The sequence below is a fragment of the Monodelphis domestica genome, chromosome 8, assembly GCF_027887165.1.
Source record: "Monodelphis domestica isolate mMonDom1 chromosome 8, mMonDom1.pri, whole genome shotgun sequence".
Lineage (NCBI taxonomy): Eukaryota > Metazoa > Chordata > Mammalia > Didelphimorphia > Didelphidae > Monodelphis > Monodelphis domestica.
In genome coordinates, this window is record NC_077234.1 from 203324410 (window position 1) to 203345912 (window position 21503).

Below are 21503 nucleotides of genomic sequence, written 5' to 3' on the forward strand. Positions count from 1 at the left end.
TATGATAATGGAAAAGAAAACAATAAAGATAAAAAGAATCACATAGGTGGAAAGTATCTGAAGTCAAATTTGAATCCAGGACCCTCCATCTCCAGACCTGGCTCTCTATCCACTGAGCCACTTTGCTGCCCCACCTACCTAGTTTCTTAAACTAGAAGGGAACAATGCAGAGATACCTTAAATTCAATTTTAGACATGAGATCTATTTTTTAAACTAAATTATAAATGCTTAATTGCTCATGTACCCCCATGGACCTGAACTCCTTTACCTCAGGACTGCCCTAGTTTATTGAACAAAAAATGATCCAGTTTAGGACTTTTAAAATAAAATGTCAAAATAAAATATTTTTAAAAATTATTTGTTACCTTAAAAAGTTAAAAAAACAAACAAACAGACCAATGCTTTTATGCTTCTCAACTTGAGATTAAAAGTCACAGGAGAAATTTTCTCTTATTTACTATATATATCTAGTTCAGTTTGTTTTGAGGCAAAGAATTTAGCAATTATTAAAAACCAGAGAAGAATTTAGAAAGCCTTTTGAAAAGCTTTAACCCCATGTATTTGAACTTTTGCTGACTTGATTTGCATTTTGGAACAAAACATGACCAGAGGGGGAAGCTGGGTGGCTCAGTGGACTGAGAGCCAGGCCTAGAGATGGGAGGTCCTAGGTTCAAATCTGGCCTCAGACACTTCCCAGCCGTGTGACCCTGGGCAAGTCACTTGACCCCCATTGCCTAGCCTTTACCACAATTCTGCCTTGGAGCCAATACCCAGTATTGACTCCAAGACGGAAGGTAAGGGTTTAAAAAAAAAAAGTCAATACTGTGTATTTACTCTATGACAGAAGGTAAGGATTAAAAAAAAAAGTATCCAAAACTTGAGAAAAATGTCATCTGCTAACTGCTAAAAGTGAACAATGCTGTTTTCCAGAAACCCAATCCAGAATATAAATGAATGGATTCTTAATAATTTTGTTTCATCAAGTGTGTCAATTTTAAAAAGCCTTTTTGTCTTGTTTATTTCTAACTATATATGAGACTCCTTAAAAGTAGTACATAATTTCATTTTTTGGGACTATTAACATAACATTATGGAAAATTTTAAAATTACTTGACTTACAGCTGCTAAATGAAACTTGTGTATTGACAGAAAGGACCCTAGAAATATTCTATGAATTTGCAAGTTTCTCTACTAATCTGTCCTTTCCCAGGAAAAGAAAAAGTGCATTTTTAAATTTTTTTGTTAATTCTCTAAGTATTTTGTACCTCCTGATTTCTTAGCTCAACTCCAGTTGCTGAAATATTTTCACCTGGCATATAGTAAATACTTAATGCTTTTTGATTGCCCAAGATTTTATTGAGTTCAAATATTTAGATTTAATTGAATATCTAAATATCTAGTTTGTGTAGTATTCACAATTGGAGGGAGATGGGGGAAATATTTAATTTCCCTCTACAAGAATTCTTAACCTGGGGTTCGTGAACTTGTTTTAAAAATATTTTGATAACTATAATATAAATGGTTTCCTTTGAAACTCTGTATTTTATTTTACGTATTTAAGAACATTTTGAAGTGTCTTTAAGTTTTATTAGACACAAAAAGTTATGCATCCTTGCTCTAAAATCCTTATTCCTCAATCTCAACCCTACTCCTATCCCTGCACTATTTTGGGGGGACACACTGGCTCAAATTAGGATTAAAGTGATTCAGAAGTAGGGGAGAAGAATTAAAGCTACCCAAAGGAAAACTGATTATCAGTCTCAGATTCTGCAAACAAAAGAATTCCTAATCTAAAACGTGATTAAATTTGGGATAATTACTCTAGGGGTGTGAATTTTGAAATCTTTGTTAAATCACCGAGATCTAGAGTAAAAACATTTCAACAGAATGAATTCGGATTTCAAAATAGCCCCATTGGATCATTTTATTTTAGAGAGTAAGGGTCATTGAGTCATCATTCTGACTTAGTTGATGAAACATCTTAATCGATTTATAAGAATGTTCTAGATACACATAAACAGTTGTTGGATGAAAAAAAACTGGATCCTTTCTAGTGGCTGGAGGCGGAGGAACACTAGTCCCTGGTTTGCAGAGTTTGTTTTTAAAGAGCCCTCTCAGAACCTTCACTTTACAGATAGGTAGACCGAGTCGAGAACTTCGTAGAATACAGGTGGAAGAGAATAAGAAGTAAAAGATGCTGATGAATTTTAACATTTTCCTTTAGATTTCAGGGATTAAACTGTGATGGTGGTTCAGGATTAAAGAGCCCCTTAACTGAAGGTGGCAGGTGGATAGAGAATGAGAGGTAGACAGCACACTTCAGATCCCGCTGTGAGCATGCGTCAAGAGAAAGGGCGGGCTGATAGAGGGGCGGGTTCAACATTCTCCTGCGCCCGGGGATTGGCCGGGACGGGGAGGAGGTGGGCGGAGAACGCCTAGCAGCCTCGCTTTGCTGCTGCAGCAGCTAACCACACGGGGGAAGTTGTGAGGGTTAACACTGGGGAACGTAGTTGCAGCCTGGCAGCCAAGGAGGAGGAGGAGGAGGAGCCGGAGAAGGAGGAGGGACCGGAGCCTATGACTTCACAACCAGGCAGCCCTAAAGCAGGCGGCGCCGGGGTTGCAGGTTCTTCAGTCTGCAAGGAGCTGCAACAGCGGTAAAGGCGGCGGTTCTTCTTCCCCGTAGTCTGTCACTCGGGGAGCTGGCTCGAGAGCCCAGCAGCGCGGGCTTGCTGCAGGTTGGGGTCCCGGAGTCTCGCGGAGGGGTCCAGGTGCGGGGCTGTGGAAAGAGGATGGGATGGAGGAAGCGGGTAGGGTCGTGGGAGGGGGGAGGGTCGGCGGCAGCTGGGGGGCAGGGAAGAGAACAGCTGGGTGAGGAGGAGGTGGAGGAGGGCGCTGCTCTGTCTCCACCAAGAAATGGGGTGGAGCCGAGAAAGGATGGAAGAGGGTGGGAATGTAGGCGCCCCACGCGAGACCCAGTTGAGAGGCGGACCCCCTGGGATTAGGAGGGGATGGATGCAACCGGGTCTGAAGAGTGTTGTGGCGGACTCTACTGCATCCTTCATCACTCCTTGAGTTGGGGGAAAGCGGGGCGGGGGAGGGAGGAAGCTGTTGTCATGGAAATGATGCAGCTTCCCTTCCTGGTTGACACATCTTAAATGGAAATAAATTGATCAGTTCTGGGTCTCACCTCCTCTCTCCCTATTCCCATGCAGATTTTTGTGGGTGACTTTGGGTTGGAGGGGTGGAGGGAGAGACCAGGGGCGTGGGGAAGGAGGAAGAGGAGCTGGAGGAGGCTGGCTGGTTTCCCTTTTTGAGGAGATGGATTTTGATTGGCAAAGGGAGAACTCGGGATGCAGGATGTGGCGCCTGCAGCCCTGACCTATTTTGTTTATACGGATTCTAGGGCCTGGGTTACTGCACCTGATTCATGTATGTCACTGAGGACGAGGTTTAGCAAACAGCAGCATAAAAAGTCTAATGTGTGTGGGGGGAGAAAGAGTGGGTTTCCATGAAAGAAATTTGTATGTAATTTTCCTATACTTTGATTCTCGTTACCCACTCCCCAAAGAAATCTTTTTGTATACAGTGAAGACATCAAGAAAGTTGTGTTTTGTTCCTTAAAAATAAACATTGAATGTGTAGCTGTGGAACAAGGCTTCTAGTGTGACATGAACACAGTGTTTGGCAATCTGGTGAAGTTGATGGACATCTGAAAATAATGTTTTTAAATGCAAAAAAAATAAAATACATAGGATTGCAAAGGAAGTCAATTATATTAAAATGTGAAAGAATGTCCAGAGTATTTGTTTCTTTCTGGGTGATAGAAGGCTTTGGAAAACAAAAACTGTTAATGTTTTCATGCTCTCCCTTTTCTTTGAGTCAGGGTTCTTCTTGAATTGCATATTGATTTGTTCTTTTACTGAGCTTCTGAATGTTGGAAAAATAAAACATATTTCTTGGGGAAGAAAGTAGGAAAGCTCCCTTTCTTTTTGCTTAGGTTCAAATGTATATGGAGGGATGTTAGACTGCTTTTATATTAGAAAAGGTCATTTCCCTTAAATGTCATTTATTTATTATAGCATTTGAACAATATTACTTTGAGGGAAGAAGGCCCAGGAACAGGGCAATTAGGGAATGAGACTGAGTCAATGCATAGTTTGGCAGTCATGAATTCAAGCAAACTGTTCAGTGACCTATAAAAATGGTTAAAGCCTTTTAATAGCTTGGCCAGGTTAAAAAACAAATTCCTAGAAACGATACTGATTTTTCTTTGATTTAAACCAGGCCTGTCCCTTAATCACAATTTAACTTTAAGTATAAGGCCCCCCCCACCCCCTTTTTTTTTGGTTTGTTTCCTAATCAAGACTTGCTCCATTGACTGCTTTGAGGAAAGATTACTTGAACATAGAAGAGAGAAGGATACTCTTAGTCAGTTACACAACCCATCTAGAGGAAGGGCATATGTTTTAGTAAGATGCCACTATATTAGGTATAACATAGATTAACAATTGGAAAATTAATTGTGTATATAAGAAAGAGCAATGGCATATAACATGTGTTTCTTGGGGGCAGCTGGGTGGTTCAGTGGATTGAGAGCCAGGCCTAGAGACAGAGGTCCTGGTCAGTGGTTCTCAACCTTTCCAATGTTGTGACCCAGCAATACAGTTCCTCATGTTGCAGCAACCCCAAACCAAAAAAATTATTTTGGTGGCTATTTCAAAACTGTAATTTTGCTACAGTTATGATTCGGAATATAAATACCTGATATGCATTATTTTTCTCATTGCTACAAATTGAGAGGTTGAGAACCGCTGTCCTACGTTCAAATATGGCCTTAGACACTCCTAGCTGTGTGACTCTGGGCAAGTCACTTAAACCCCATTGCCTAGCCCTTACCCTTCTACCTTGGAACCAATAGGGTTTGAAAAAACAACAACAAAAAACTCCCCATGTATTTCTATATCTTCTATATAAAAAGGCCATTGCTTGTGGAATACTAGTTGGAGGGTCAGCCTTGGAATGAAGAAGATCTTAGTTTCATTTTTGCCTCTGATCTTCCTGTCTTAACCTCTCAGCAGGTAAAGCTGTTGTCTCTCTAAGGCTATAAATTGCTGACTCTGAGTTGCATGTTTGTATGGAGTTTTCACATTGGGAATTCCTCATATCCACCAGGGGATAAACTATAAATCTCTGCTACAGAAATTTTCATAGACTTTGTAAACACCATATGAAAGTTCCAGAAATAATTTGGTCCAAAGACATGATTGGCATTTTATAGCTTCTACCCCAGTTTGGATCTTAGACCATTGCAAACATAAAAGGAAAGAAAATCCATTTTTCTTCACCTCAAACATGGAATAAAATTATTCAGGTATTGCTATCTTGACACTTGGCATAAGATACTTTTTTATAGAATTAATTTATCTTTTAAGATATTGATTCTATCACCCTGACTAGATTATAAGCTCCTGGAGGACAGGGGGCCTTATCTTCTAACTTTCTGGCCCTCTAGCATCTAGTGTACTACCCAGTTGTTGATGATTATTGCTTCTTTTGGAAGTAGTGATTGTATGTTTTAATTCATTTTATCACAGAGCTTTAATATGATAGGTTCTGCAGCAGTCTTTCCAGCTATGTACAGAGATTGGAATTGTCATTTGTGTTTTCATTATTTAAGAACAATAATGTGTACTGTATTATTAGGAACAGTAGAACACTATATTGTATTTATTCCTTTACCCTGCTCTTCCCATCCCCATTTCATTCCATTACTATTGTGGTTTTATAGTGTTACTGTGTATGTGGAGAGAGAGAGTAACTCCATGATGCCATTCTCTTAGCTCACGTTTGCATTCTCATGGGAATTTCTTATTGTTAGCTTATTCCATTTGGAGCACTGACTTGGAGTCAGGAAGACCTGACTTTGAGTCCTGCTACAGATAGGCATTAGCTATATATCCTACCATATAGTAACTAGCTAGTAACTTTATCTTTCCTAGCTTCAGTTTTCTTATCTGTAAAATGGAAATAATGGTACCTATCTCAGAGTTGTGAGGATCAAATGAGAAAAAGCACTTCCCATTTGTAAAGCACTTCCCAAACCAAAACACATTATAAATGCTAGCAAATTTATTCTATGCAACTATTTGATTCCTACAAAATGGCAAAGCATCACTTGCTTTTATGAGTTAGTAAGAGATATGTAATGCAGTGGAATAAGTACCAGATTTGGAGTTAGAAAGATTTCTGATTTGGCCTGTAACACTTAGTAGCTTTGTGACTCTAGGCAAGCCATTTAATCCTGTTTGCCTCAGTTTCTATGAATTCAACTAAAGAAGTAATTAGCAAACCATGCCTTTGTCAGGAGAACTCCAAATGGGATCTCAAAGAGTCAGACATGATTGAAAACATGAACATGGAAAGTTAGTCATAGAATCTCAGAATTAGGTGACAGCAGTCAAGTCCCTTCCCTTCCTGGACATATGAATCCCTTCAGTGATATCCCAGTATGTGGTCTTCAGCCTTTGCTTAGAAAGTGATGGAAGACTCACTGTTTTTTGAGGCAGCTCACTCCATTTTTGTAGAACTAAACCACAATCTGCTTCTCAGAAACTACTCTCCATCAATCCTAGTTCTTGCCTTCTATGGCTAAATAGAAGAAGCACAGTGTATGTTCTATGTGACAATCCTTCAAATATTTCAGTTGGAAGGAATCTTAATGGTCATCATGTAATGTAACCCCTACCTGAAAAATATCCCCCTCTGCAACATACTTGAAGAGGGATCACTCGGACTTCAAACTTTATGAAGTTTGAAGGATTCAGATGAAAAATCACCTCTTGAAGCAGTTCATCTTAGTTTTGGATAACCCTAATAATGAGTAACTTTCCCCAAACATCAAATCTGAATTCACTCCTCTGGAACAACACTCCCTCCATCTCCCCATTCCCCTCAGGAATAATCTCTTTAGAGAAAGACATTGTGATGTAGTGGAAATAACACTGTTATTTAACTGTTTATGCAATCTTGGGCAGGTTCTTAAGATTCTTCAGATCTTTGTTTCTTTAACTTTTTAAAGTAAGAAGTTGAAAGGCAACGTGGGACAGTGGAAAGAGGGCCAAATTTGGAGTCAGGGTACTTGGATTCACAGTTCTGATGTTCAGTGATAGAGTAACCTTGGGCAGGTAGCTTTATAAACTCTGAACCTTAGTTTCCTCATCTGTAAAATGAAGAGAATAAATGACGTCTGAGTTGTCTTCCAGCTCTTTAAATCTCTAATCCTAGCAATGCTCTGTGAGAACAAAATAGAGTAAAGCTAATCTCTCTTTCATGTGGGTCCCCTTCATGTGGGGAAAACCCATTCATGACCCTCATTTATCTTCCCTTCTCCAAAGTTCATCCAGAATTGACCTTAGGGTTTTAGACGGAATCTGACGAGGGCTGAATGAAGCAGGACTATTACTTCTTTATTTCTGGATTCTATACTTCTTTTGATTCCTTTATTATAAAATAAATATGAATTGGCTGCAATGTAGAATTGAGGACCATTGAAGAACCTTGTAATAAAAAATGTCATTGATAAATTGTGTGATAGGAAGAGAAGGTGGCAAGAAAAAAGCATAAGAGGGTCAGCAAGAGTGTTCTTTTGATACCTTTATGATGTCAGGAGAAATTGAGGAAAGGTTCCAGTATGTTCAGAAGGCATGAACAAGTGTTCCAGAGGATGGGCAGGCATAAATGGTTGTGAACTATCACTGAAAGAACTGACTAGGGTATCTGAATTGTAAAACCACAGATTAATTTGAATATCAATTTTTTTCCCTCCTACAGTGTTGGAGGTGAATAGGGCAAATATTGTTGCCTTTTTTATACATGAGTAAACCGAGGAACTTGTCCAAAGTTCCTGGTTAGTTCCAGTTGTCCAAAGTTCCAGATAGTAAATGTCAGATTCAAGACCCAAGTCAAGATCTCCATGGTTGTGATCTGCCAGTTCTTTTCTTCTCTGGGCTAGACATTTCTTATTCCTATAAACAGTTCTTATATGGCATGATTTTTTTTTTTGCCATCCTGATTAACCTCCCAGGTGCCCCCTAGCTTCTTGATATCCTTTAAAAAATGTAGCACCCAGAATTAGACATTATACAACAGTTATGTTTAAATTAGAAAAGCGTATAGCAGTGCTATCACTTCCCTCATTCTGGATAATATTTCTGTTTATAGAACTTAAATTCACTTAAATGTTTTTTTTTTAATCTACCACACCTTTCTGCTGACTGTTACTGTACAGTTGATTTTTAAAAATTCAAGAGTGGGACTTTAATTTTATTAAATTTCATAATACTCAATTCCATAAATTATTCTAGCCTGTCTTTTCTAGCCTATTCTAGCCTTTTAGATCCTAATTTATATCCTTCTGTCTTTTCCATAAGGCTTTCTTGTAGTGTTAACCAAACTTGTGTAAACACATTATGACTTATTTTTTTACCCTAGGCCCCTTAAAAAAATTCGCCCCTCCCTTGCCATTTTCCATAAAACAATCATAATTTTCTTTTACCTTCTGAGACTTTGGGCCACATGCTGAGAGTATTTTTAATTCTTGTTTTTTAAGTCTCCTAGCACTTTAGCCATGGTACCCCAAATCTGCTACCACACTATTAAAGACTTTCATTACAACCCATTCCTACTCTTGTATTTGTTCTATTAGCAACTTTCCAGACAACTCTCTCTCCTCTTCCCGTACAAAATCATCTTTCCAACTTCTCCTTGGATGATCTTTATTAGGCTTAGTTCATCATTCTTTAGTCTGGTTTTGTGTTATCTGTTACATTATGGCATAAAAGTGTTTCCTTGGTTCTTAAAGCTATGTATGCCATTGGAGTATGAGATCTGACAAATAATACCAGGTTGGAAGAGATTAAAGTATATGACTTAGTGATAAATTCTCTGTTGTTCTAGAATCAGCTTGATTAACTCCAGAGAGACTCCTCACCAAGTTAGGTTCAGGGTGATAAATTTTTCAGCCATAGCAACTCTCAAATGCTTTATACTCACTTGTGGAGGGAGTGTGATCTGTGTCAATTGGGAATACATGTACTACTAGGGGAAAAAAAAAGTGAAGTGGATTGTAATGGGGAGAGTGTGGGGAGGGAAAGAAGGTGGAGGTTGTTGTGATGAGAACCTGGACCAATGTACGGGTAGCAGGAATGATGGGGACTATATATAACTAGAAAGAACAACAGGCAATATTAAGTGTTTTCTACACTTTTGTGTCATTGGACCTTTGTTTTAATCTTTATCTATTGCCCAATTGATGGTGGATTCTTTTCTCCTATTCTGTTTAGCCCTTCAGCTTAATATCAAGATTCACCATAAATTGATCTTAATTCACCCTTTCCTGTTAGATCCCTAGATCTACTCAGGTTAGTTTCAGAGTCCCCTGAAAATATACTTTTATCTCCCTAACTAAAGCCATTATTTAACAGACCTACAACTACTCTTCCTACCTTCCAAAGAACTCAAGGATTATACTATTGATTTTGGCACATAATCCCATTCTCCTTCATATTTATTTTTGTTTTTCATTCTTTTTAGTCCTGCCTGATTCTTTGATCCCCATTGGAGTTTTCTTGGCAAAAATACTGGAGTACTTTTCCTGTTCCTTCTACAGCTCCTTTTAAAGATGAGGAAACTGAACAAATAGGATTAAGTAACTTGTCCCGGTTCACACAGCTAGTATGTAAAGGAGGCTAGATTTGGACTCAGGTCTTCCTGACTCTAGAACTGGCCTATCTGCCCCAATTAAATTTAAAAGTCCTGCAGGGCAAGGACCCATCTTGGACATTTAAAAATATCTATCTTAAAAGCTAACATAGTACTTGGAAACAGAGTAAGTTGTTCAACAAATCCTCATTAGGTGAATTTGGCTACCACTAAAGTAGCAGAAGATAGTAGCATTGTTAGTTTTGTTATAGGAGTGACAGTTTTTGTTTGAGTTCATCCAACATCCTTCCTTGGAAAAATCTATGTAGGTTGATATTTAAAGGCTACATTTGAGAGAGACAGTACCCAAAATTATGCCCCCAACTAGTCATCACAGAATCTGCCAACTGCCTTTCTTATAATCTAAAATATTGAAGATCTTATTGAAATGCCTTTATTACATTAATTCATCATGTCAGCATGAATCAGTCTTTCATATTAACCCTAGAAAAGATCCAGACATAGACACAAATACAGGGTAGAGTGAAAGGTTGGTAGTATGTGTGGGATTTATTTCAGGGTGGGCAGGCTGCTTAGGATTTTGTTCTAGGTCATGAGACCACTGGGTTCTGGTTGTATGACTTGAGGTGAGAATGATTTGTGTTCTCTTATCAAAACAAAAGTGCTTGCTGTCCATCACAAAAAAGGCACCAAAAAAATAATGTGAAAACTCCTCACAGTCCATTAGTCTGTCAGGTTGACTGTCTTTGGCTGATTGTGTGTACTGTTTTGTATATTTATTTTTTCAAGCTGTACAGTCCTAGGTCTCTGGAAATCCTTTATGGCTACCAACATTGAATCAATGAAGCAATGTCTAGAAAAGATGAAGCTACTGCAAGCGTAAATTTTAGGGTTGTGACTTAATCTAAATTTAATTGGTCGTCAGAGAAAATCCTAAATAAAATATTCAAACCAGTTTGGAAATTTTATGGTGGTTTAATCTATATAGAGGGAAGGAATTACAAAGAAGAGAGAGGGAAAGGGTATAGGGTTTCTCCTGCCTAGCCTGTACCAGGGGGAGTTCAAAGACCTCTGCCACTAGATCTCTTCAGAAGATTACAGACTTCGTAAGAGGATAGTGTTTTGGAAGGTAAAGCAGAAAAGAATCAACCTAAACTCCGAGAGAGCTCAGAGAAGACACCTCACCTGAACTAGGTTACTAAGCTTCCCTCCGTAGTGTATCAAGGACACTTACCACCAAACCCAGACAATAGCTTCCGCCATGCCAAGATGCCAAGATATTCAGCACACTGCTGCCAGCCACCTCTCCGTGCCAAGCGGCTGAGAGAGGAAGTGATGTGAAATATATAGACTGTTTTTACATCACTTTCCTGCATCTCACATGTACCAATGGTAGCTTAAGCTTGACTTAGGACAGCCCAGGGGTCTGTCAGTTGTTTCTGATTTGTCATTTGCTAGCACATGTCTGTCATAGGCCATCCTTCTCAATACTTAATCCTTAAGTAGGGGTGTAGACATTCCTGTTTTGTTAGACTACGCAGGGTGGAGTAAATTTAAATTCGCACTATCAGGCTTTAAAAACACTATTAGAAATGATCATCCTTGACATCTAATCAACTAGATGGTCTGTTTATATGTATGCTGGAGACAAAGATGCGCATATGCACCACTCAAGTCGGATTCACCTTTTATATTTAAAAACCAATAAATTAACATCTGTTTGCTAAGCACTTTTTAAAAGTCAGGAAATGTTCCAAGTGTTAGGGTATCAAAGATGAAAAAAATTGAACAATCCCTGATCTTACTGGTTAATAGGTACTTATAATCCAATCTTAGAGCATGATGACTAAATACTACATAGGATAACTTCTTTTGAAATATTATCCACATGGATATGCAATTTTTCTTTTCAGTTGGGTAGCAAAGTGAGTCATATAGGCAATTTTTTGGTTTTGATGGCAAAACATGCATAGTTATGTCTTTGAGATGCTGAAGCTGTTTTTTTTTTAAATTTTATTTAATTAGTCAATTTGGAACATTATTCCTTGGTTACAAGAATCATATTCTTTCCCCTTCCTCCCCCCATCCCTTCCTGTAACTGATGCCGCAATTCTCCTGGGTTTTACATATGGCCTTGATCAAAACCTATTTTCATATTGTGTGTTTGCATTAGGATGTTCATTTGGAGTCTATATCCCCAGTCATATCCCTCTCAACCCATGTAATCAAGCAGTTGTTTTTTTCTATGTTTCTGTCCCACAATTTTTCCTCTGAATGTGGATAATGTTCTGTCCCTCTGAGTTGTTCAGGATCACTGCATTGTCACTAATGGAGAAGTTCATTACATTTGATTGTACCACAGTGTATCAGTCTCTGTGTATAATGTTCTTCTGGTTCTGTTCCTTTTACTCTGCCTCAATTCCTGGATGTTGTTCCAGTTCACATGGAATTCCTCCAGGTCATTATTCTTTTGAGCACAATAGTATTCCATCACCAACATATACCACAATTTGTTCAGCCATTTCCCAATTGGAGGGCTTCTCCTCATTTTTCAATTTTTTGCTACCACACAGAGCGCAGCTATGAATATTCCTGTACAGGTCTTTTTCCTTATTATCTCTTTGGAGTGAAAATCTAGCTTTTAGTTCCCTTTGGGCATAGTTCCACATCACCCTCCAGAATGATTGGATTAATTCACAACTCCACCAGGAATGCATTAATGTCCTGACTTTGCCACATCCTCTCCAGCATTCATTACTTTCTGTTGCTGTTATGTTAGCCAGTCTGCTAGGTGTGAGGTGATACCTCAGAGTTGTGTTGATTTGCAACACTTTTTCTTGTGCATATTAATAGTTTTGATTTCTTTATCTGAAAATTGCCTATTCATGTCCCTTGTCCATTTATCAATTGGGGAATGGCTTGATTTTTTTGTACAACTGATTTACCTCTTTATAAATTTGAATAATTAGACCTTTGTCAGAGGTTTTTGTTATCAAGATTGTTTCCCAATTTGTTGCTTCCCTTCTGATTTTGGTTGCATTGGTTTTGTTTATACAAAACCTTTTTCATTTAATGCAATCAAAATGATTGATTTTACATTTTGTGATTTTTTTCTAACTCTTGCTTGGTCTTAAAATCTTTCCTTTCCCAAAGATCTGACATATTCTGTGTTCACCTAATTTACTTATAGTTTCCTTCTTTATATTCAAGTCATTCACCCATTCTGAATTTATCTTGGTGTAGGGTGTGAGATGTTGATCCAGACCTAAACTCTCCCATACTGTCTTCCAATTTTACCATCAGTTTTTTTAAAAAAATCAAATAGCAGGTTTTTGTCTCAAAAGATGGGATCTTTTGGGCTTATCATAGACTGTCTTGCTGAGGTCACTTACCCCAAGTCTATTCCACTGATCCTCCTTTCTGTCTCTTAGCCAGTACCAAATTGTTTTGATGACCACTGCTTTATAGTATAGTTTGAGATCTGGGACTGCAAGTCTTCCTTCCTTTGCATTTTTTTTTCATGATTTCCCTGGATATCCTTGATCTTTTGTTCTTCCAAATGAACTTTGTTATGTTTTTTTTCTAATTCAGTAAAAAAAGTTTTTTGGTAGTTCAATGGGTATGGAACTGAATAAGTAAATTAATTTGGGTAGGATTGTCATTTTTATTATTTTAGCTCGTCCCATCCATGAGCAATCAATGTTTTTCCAATTGTTTAGATCTAGTTTTAATTGTGTGAAGAGAGTGTTTTGTAGTTATGTTCATATAGTTCCTGTGTTTGTCTTGGCAGATAGGTTTCAAAATATTTTATGTTGTCTAAGATGATTTTAAATGGAATTTCTCTTTCTAATTCTTGTTGCTGAGATGTTTTGGAAATATATAGAAATGCTGATGACTTATGTGGGTTTATTTTGTATCCTGCAACTGTGCTAAAGTTGTTGATTAATTTTGTTAGCTTTTTGGTTGATTCTCTAGGATTCTTTAAGTAGACCAACATGTCATCTGCAAAGAGTGATAGCTTGGTTGCTGAGACTGTTTTAAAAGGTCTTCATAAAGGAATTGAAATTGAAAAGGCACCAAAGACAAACTTGTCCAAGGAATACAAGGAATATTTGGCAAATAAATATATTTTCCTTTCAAAATTAATTAATTTAATTTCTTAGATGTTTATCATACGTGATAAACTTTAGAATTTACTTCTTTTGATATTGAATAAAGTACTGATGGATGAGGAGAAGGTTAGGAATCTCTCAGGTATGGTAGAAGTAGTTTTGGAGTCAGAAGAATCATGAGTTCCAATCCTTGTTTTACCTGGTAGATCACTTGTATTTTACAGGTTTCTGTCTTACCTTAAAGCAGTATATTGCAAGTCATTGTCATGTATTTAGAAATAGAAGACCATCAGGTTCAACACTTGCAATTTAACAGAAGAGGCCCAAGTAGGTTAAGTGACTTGCCCAGGGTTACATATTGTGTACCTAGATGCCCCTTATTCAACATTTAGCAACATATACCCTAACCCACATTGTCTTAAATTATTCATGATGTTATATATAGGCAGCATTAAGGTGATTGTATTCTTGATGCTTGACCTCTCTGAGTTTTTTTCCCCTTGGTAATTCCTTGATATTTGAATACTTTTCAGAAATTCTCAGAAGTTTTTCAGAAAATATTTTCTACTTTTGGCAGATCCTCAGAGCTAGAATGAATCTGTACTTAGGGTGATGTGCCTGGAAGTGAAAGGTGAGAGGAAAGAAGTAGGTGATAGACTTGCCTGGCTGGCAGAATCTCTGAGTTTCTGGCATTTGAGTGGAGGAGATGTTGGGAGGGGAGGAAACCGGGAGGAGGCCCATGGAAAGGTCAAAAGAGAAGGATGTCGGCTAGAGAAGGAAGAGAGAAATGGGTGGGGCATCTGATTTTGAATCAGTATGTCACTTGACTTAGGTAAGACTCTTCTGTGGATTTTTTTCTTTTTAGCATATAAAGGTATTTGTTGCAAAAGAAAAGCTTGCAGAGATGCAGGATGAAATTTTTTAAAAATTTAAATATGTCTTTGTTTCTCTGGATAGGCAGCTACTTAAGAAACTGAATATATATGTGATCTGAATAAAGTATAATGAAAGCAAAGAAACTGAATAGTTGTGGAATGCTTGGGAGGATGTTATATGATTAGGAGTGGTATTAAATAAGGCAAATATCTCACAATTATTTTAGATTATTTTTGTGATTTAAAATATTACCTCACACCTGTATAACTTATAGTTTTCTTATATGCTTAGTAACTACCACCAACAAAAACATTTAAATAAATGCATAAAAAATTATGTGCAAAATCACAAACTGCACTGTTTATGATTTTAAAAATATGTAAATCACATGTGTGAACAAATATAAATATCCTCAGCTTTTGAGTTCCTTTTGAATTTGATAATTTTTTTCCTCTTTGTGGCTGTTTTAAAAATATAATCATAGTATATATTCTTATTCTCTTTTCATCTCTTCATATATTTCCCTTATTTTCTTTATATTTCTAATATTTGTCATTTCCAGTAACATAATACAACTCCATTACATTCAAATAGCACACCCTATTCAGCCATTTCTCCCAGTCATTGCATTTGTATTATTTCCAGTTCTTTTATCATTACAAAGTTTCCATGAACATTTTCATACTCACATAGCTTTTTAAACTTCTTGAGAATGCCCTTACAGCCAAATTGTACTAATGGGATCCTTAGGTCAATGAGCATGTGTAGCTTTATAGCTCTTAATGTGTATTTCCATCTTGTTTTCTAAAAAAACAGTTCACAAGTGCTCTAGTAATGTAATATTAGGCCTGCTTTTTCATATTCTTATCAAAATTTGATCAAATTATCCCATCTGGTTCTCAGTTAACATATATTTGCAGGTCATATTTATATAGATTGGCTTTTAGGCAGCAGCCAGTACTATACTCTTTCTAAAACCAAATTCTTCCAATCTGGTCATACCCAATCAAACTTTTATTCCAATGCTACAACCCCTGGGAATGCAAAATTATATCAATAGAATGATGAATATTAAAGTAAGACTTTTGCAGAATAATTATGCTTTCTAAACCATTGTTGTTTCACCAGAAATGGTGTGTGGATTATGTGTATGCTCAGGCTTAGGGCTCTCTAGATATCTATTGTATTTTTCTTATCTAAGGTTTTCTTTATCTTCTTAACTTTTTTCCCATTTATTTTTTAGATTCATCTAGTTCTGAGAGGGGAAAGTTAAAGTCTGCTGCTATTATTATTTTATTATCAATTTCCATCTGTATCTCATTTAGTTTTTCCTTTAAAAATCTATAACACTGATATATCTGATACTGATAATACTTTATTATCCATAGTACCCCCTCTTCAACATAATATAGTTTATCTTGTTCATCCCTTCCAGTTATACCCATTTTAGCCCCCGCTGTCAGATATCATGACTACTATCCCTTCTTCCTCTGTATCAGCTAATGTATAGTATATTCTGCTCCAGCCCCTCATCTTCATCTATATGTGTCTCTTATTTTCATTATGCTTCTTTTAAACAATACATTGTCAGTTCTCTGTTTTTGATCCTTTCTGCTATCCATTTTCTTCCCATGGGTAAATTAATCCCATTTACACTTAGTGTCATAGTTACTAGCTCCTTTCCTTTTCACTGTTTGTCCCCAGTTTCCTCTCTTTCTGATGTATTCCTCCTCAGATGAAAAATTTCCTTTGACCAGTACCTCTCCAATTCACAATCTTTTCCCCCAAATCTTCCCTTAATATCTCCTCTTTTACTCTTAGTTCCAAATTGGCCCACCTTTACAAAAGTCCCTCCTTTGTCCCCTCTCCCTTACTTCTGAATTCTTATTCTATCTACATTTCCAAAAGCCCTTTCCTTATCTCTTCACTTTGTCTTCTTACCTCTTGATGAGTTTGATTCTAAAAATCCCTCCCTACCTTGTCCTAAGAGTCCTTCCCTTATCCCCTCACCTCATGATATACACTCCCCTCTAGGTATCCCTTCATTTATCCCTTGTCCTCTTTTCTCTTTAACTGATTCTTCCTTTCCTCATTCCCTTAGTCCTTCAAGAGGACTCCCAATCCTTCCCTTAACCCATCTCCTTCCCTCCTGTTTCTCTGTACATTAAGAAGATTTTTACTCTTCTAAATATGTCTTGTTCTCTATCTTGGGACTGATGAGAGTAAGGTTCTAGTACTACCAACCCTCTACCTCTCCCTTACCTTCTCCATAGCAGTTCCTCCATTCACTCCTTTATATGAGAGATCCATTCTACCCTGCCTCCTCCTCCTCTATTCCACCACTATTTTGGCTCATTCCATTCCATTTATCTTGACATGCAAACACACTCCTTTAGAATTCCCAGGCAATGATGCCATTCCCAGATAACATTTTCCCAAAAGGAATCAAAGAATTTGACCTTTTAGATTTCTTATGTCTTTCTTTAGCTTTGTATGTTTCTTATAGATCAGATTTTCTGCTGAGTGCTGAGTTTTTCTCCAGGAATAGTTGAAATTCCTTTAGTTCATTAAATTTTTGTTTTTTACCTTTTATAATTATGCTCATCTTTGCTGGATATGTTACTCTTGGTTGTAGGTCCCAGTCTTTTGCTCTGTGAAATGCTATGTTTTATGTCCTGTGTTCTTTTAATGTTATGGCTCCTAAGTCATATTATTCTGACTGTATCTACACAATATTTGAATTTCATTTTTCTTATTGCTTGTAGAATTTTCTCCTTAACCTAGGAGCTATAGAACTTAGCAATGATACTGCTGTGTATTTTCATCTTTGGGTCTCTTTGAGGTGGTAAACAGTTGATTTTTTAAAAAAAATTTCTATTTTGCCCTCTGATTTTAGAATTTCTGGGCACTTTTTCTTGATGATTTCTTAGAATATGGTATCTAAACTCTTTTTGATTGTAACTTTCTGGGAGTCCAACTATTCTTATATTAACTTTCCTTGATATATTTTCAGGTCAGTTGTTTTTGTGTTGTTACATAGTCTCTTTTATTATTTTGTTCTTTTGATTTTGCTTTATTATTTCTGGTTGTCTTAGGAAATCATTAGCTTCTCCTTGTCTAATTCTAAGTTCTCAATACATTATTTTCTTCTGTGAGTTTCTGGATCTGGTTTTCTGCCTGTGTGATCTTTCTTTCATAATTTTCTTGCATTACTCTTATTTTTTTTCTAATTTTTACTCCACCTCTCTTATCTGTTTTTTGAGGCCTTTTTAAGGTTCTTCCAAAAGCTCATTTTGACCTTGTAGCAATTTATTGTATTTCTTTGCTGTTTTTGAAGTAGATATTTTTACTTCATCATCTTCTGAGTTTGAGCTGAGATCTTCTCTGTCCCCATAATAACTGTCAACATTTAGGTTCTTTCTCCTTTGCTTGTTCATTTTTATTCACTTATTTATGTAAAATTGTAGTGACCAGGCCAATAGACTTAATTTTTGACTTTTTGCTGGGCTCCAAGTGTTCCTAATGTGTTGGGACATGTTACCTCAGTTTTTAGGATTTTTTTTTTGTATGCTTATTTTTTTCTGGGCCCTATTTAGTCATTCCAGTTTTTATAGTCCAGGGTCAGATATACTCCTATACCTGCTCAAACCCCAGTATGTGATTGACCTCAGGTATTCTAACCAGAACCTCCCCCTGTGGAAGCAGCCAGGGATTCTACTCTCCTGGGAGTGACCACAGCTGACAGGACCCCAGTCCCTCAGCAACCAGTCACCCGGGTGCTCTCCTTCCTCACTCCTCTTCTGCTGCTGCCTCAGCCTGGGATAGAGCAGGCATATAGTTGGTGTCTAGGACCTCCCAAGTCCCTCATTTGTTAGCTGTGAGGTTTGAGTTCATCTTCTTCAGGCCTGGTGCCCAAAGACTCTGTGGTATCCCCTCCTTTAGACCCCAGCTGTGGGCCAGTGGGGTTTTTTCAACTGAGGCTGCTCCCAGCACCCTTGGTATCCTCTGGGATGGAAGCTCTTGGGTTAGCAGACAAGATGAGGGGCTACCTTGTAGATTTCACTCTGTTTGCTCTGTTCCTGCCCCCAGGGCCTAGAAACCTTCCTTTATAGTTATCCCTGATAGTTCAGCTTCACTCCTGACTCCTGTCTTTTTTAGCATTGATTCTGTGGAATTATTTTTGTTTTTTTGTGGGGTTGTTAGGAGGAGGGAGAAGCTTCACACCCTTTTCTGCCACCTTCCCATAATACCTGGAGTTTTCAAAATACTTTAAAATATAAATAATATTTTAAGGCAGTTTATTTTTTTTTTAACTGAAACTTGAGTTTGTCATTAACCCAAGGTAATAGATAAATAACAGCACTATGGTTGGGACTAGAACCCAAATCTTATAACTTCCAGTTATTCTTCAACTCATTATTTCCAATGCACAAGGAAAGAAGACAATGGTCTTTTTCAACCATGCAGTTGCAAAAATAATCCAGAAATCTTTTTGAAAATAATTCATGTCCAGTTTTACATTTATTTAACATAAATGTGACTGTAGTTGACAGATCATGAAGGATAATCCAAAAAGCTACTAGAATTTTGGAATTTGAAGATGAAAGTGAAAGCTTGCATCTATCTCAAGGACTTAAAGGAGGGAAATTCAATAGTTATACGATTTTAGCACAAGGAAAATAGAGATTATAGAGATCACTAATGCCTAGGGAAATCAGAGAAGGCTTCACCAAAGAAGTAGCAGCTGAGCTAAAGCCTTGTAGAAAGCCTAGACTTTTAAGAGGCAAGAGATAAAGAACTAATTTTTAAGCATGTTGTACATCCTGTATGAATACAGGGAGGCAAGGAATGGAGTTTCAGTTTTTAGATTTGGTAGGAACATAGTTTGTGAATTAGTTTGTAATAAAATAAAAGAAAGTTGGAGTGTCTTAAATACCCTGGGGAAGTTAGCTAGTATAGTAGAGTGTTGGGCCTGGAATCAGGAAGACCCGAGTTCAAATTTGACCTTAGATGCTTAGTAGCTGTGTGACCCTGTTTGCCTCAGCTCCTCATTTGTAAAATGAATTGGAGAAGAAAATGGCAAACCACTTCAATATCTTTGCCAAGAAAACCCCAAAAAGGGTCACAAAGAAAGTAGGACATGACTAAAACCCACTAAATAACTACCACAAATTTTATGCTATAAACAGACAGTAGTCAGTGAAGGTTTTGGGGGAGTCATTGACATTTAGAGAAATATTTTGGCCCCTGAGTGGAGGAGAAATTTGAAGTAAAATGGAAGTAGGGAAACAAAAGAGGACCTTTTTGTAGAGTAGTGGCTCTCAGTAGTGAAAAGGGAATGGATGTGAGATAGGTAAAGAAGATAAAATCAGTGACTACAACTGATTGGATATTGAGGATAAAGGAGTATACAGAATCAAGGATTACCCTGAGGTTATAGTTACTCTTTTGTCTGTCTGTCTGTCTGTCTGTCTGCCTGCCTGCCTGCCTGTCTGCCTGCCTGTCTGTCTGTCTGTCTATCTTCTATATATTTTTTTCCTTTTAAGCATTATTTTATTTGGTCATTTTCAAACATTATTCATTGGAAACAAAGATAATTTTCTTTTCCTCCCCCATCCCGCCACTCCTCCCATCGCCGACACATGATTCCTCTGGGTATCACATGTTTCCTTGATCCAAACCCATTTCCATGTTGTTGGTATTTGCATTAGGGTGCTCATTTAGAGTCTCTCCTCAGACATGTCCCCTCAACCTCTGTAGTCAGGCAGTTGCTTTTCCTCAGTGTTTTTACTCCCACCTTTTGTCCTCTGCTTGTCGATAGTGTTTTTTCTCATAGATCCCTGCAGATTGTTCAGGATCACTGCATTGACACTAATGGAGAAGTCCATTACGTTCGATTGTACTACAGTGTATCAGTCTCTGTGTACAATGTTTTCCTGGTTCTGCTTCTCTCGCTCTGCATCACTTCCTGGAGGTCGTTCCAGTCTCCATGGAATTCCTCCACTTTATTATTCCTTTTACCACAATAGTATTCCATCACCAACATATACCACGATTTGTTCAGCCATTCCCCAATTGATGGGCATCCCCTCGTTTTCCAGTTTTTTGGCCACCACAAAGGGCACAGCTATGAATATTCTTGTACAAGCCTTTTTCCTTATGATCTCTTTGGGGTACCAACCCAGCAGTGCTATGGCTGGATCAAAGGGCAGACAGTCTTTTATTGCCCTTTGGGCATAGTTGCAAATTGCTATCTATCTATTTTAAAAAACCCTTACCTTCTGTCTTGGAGTCAATACTGTGCAGAAGAGTGGTAAGAGCTCGACAGTGTCTGGGGAGTGTCTGAGTCCAGATTTGAAGTTAGGGCTTCCCATTTCAAGTCCTGACTCTCAATCCACTGAGCTACCCAGCTACCCCCTACAGTTACTCTTTTTTTTAAAATTCTTTTTTTATTTGGTCAATTTCAAACATTATTCCTTGTTTACAAAAATCATATTCTATTCCTCCCTCCCCTCTCCCCACTCTTCCCGTAGCTGACGTGCAATTTCATTGGGTATTACATGTGTTCTTGATCAGAACCTATTTTCATGCTCTTGATGTTTGCACTAGGATGTTCATTCAGAGTCTACATCCCCAATCATGTCCCCTCAACCCATGTAATCAAGCAGTTGTTTTTCTTCAGCGTTTTTACTCCCAGTTTTTCCTCTGGATGTGGATAGTGTTTTTTCTCCTAGATCCCTGCAGATTGTTCAGGGACACTGCATTGCCACTAATGGAGAAGTCCATTACATTCT

At 37.7% G+C, this 21503-nt stretch overlaps 1 protein-coding gene across 41 annotated transcripts in view; it reads left to right on the forward strand.

The window, feature by feature from the left end:
- Nucleotides 1–2438: 2438 nt before the first annotated feature.
- The window catches only part of INPP4A (inositol polyphosphate-4-phosphatase type I A), a 250932-nt gene continuing 231867 nt past the window's right edge, over nucleotides 2439–21503 (forward strand). For 16 of the 41 annotated variants that reach the window (XM_016424844.2, XM_007501088.3, XM_007501089.3 and 13 more), the window contains exon 1: nucleotides 2473–2769. The gene's annotated coding sequence lies outside the window, so the exon portion shown is untranslated. Of the gene's footprint in view, nucleotides 2770–21503 lie in introns of all 41 variants that reach the window. The other 25 variants (XM_056808554.1, XM_056808565.1, XM_056808560.1 and 22 more) reach the window with 16 other exon arrangements.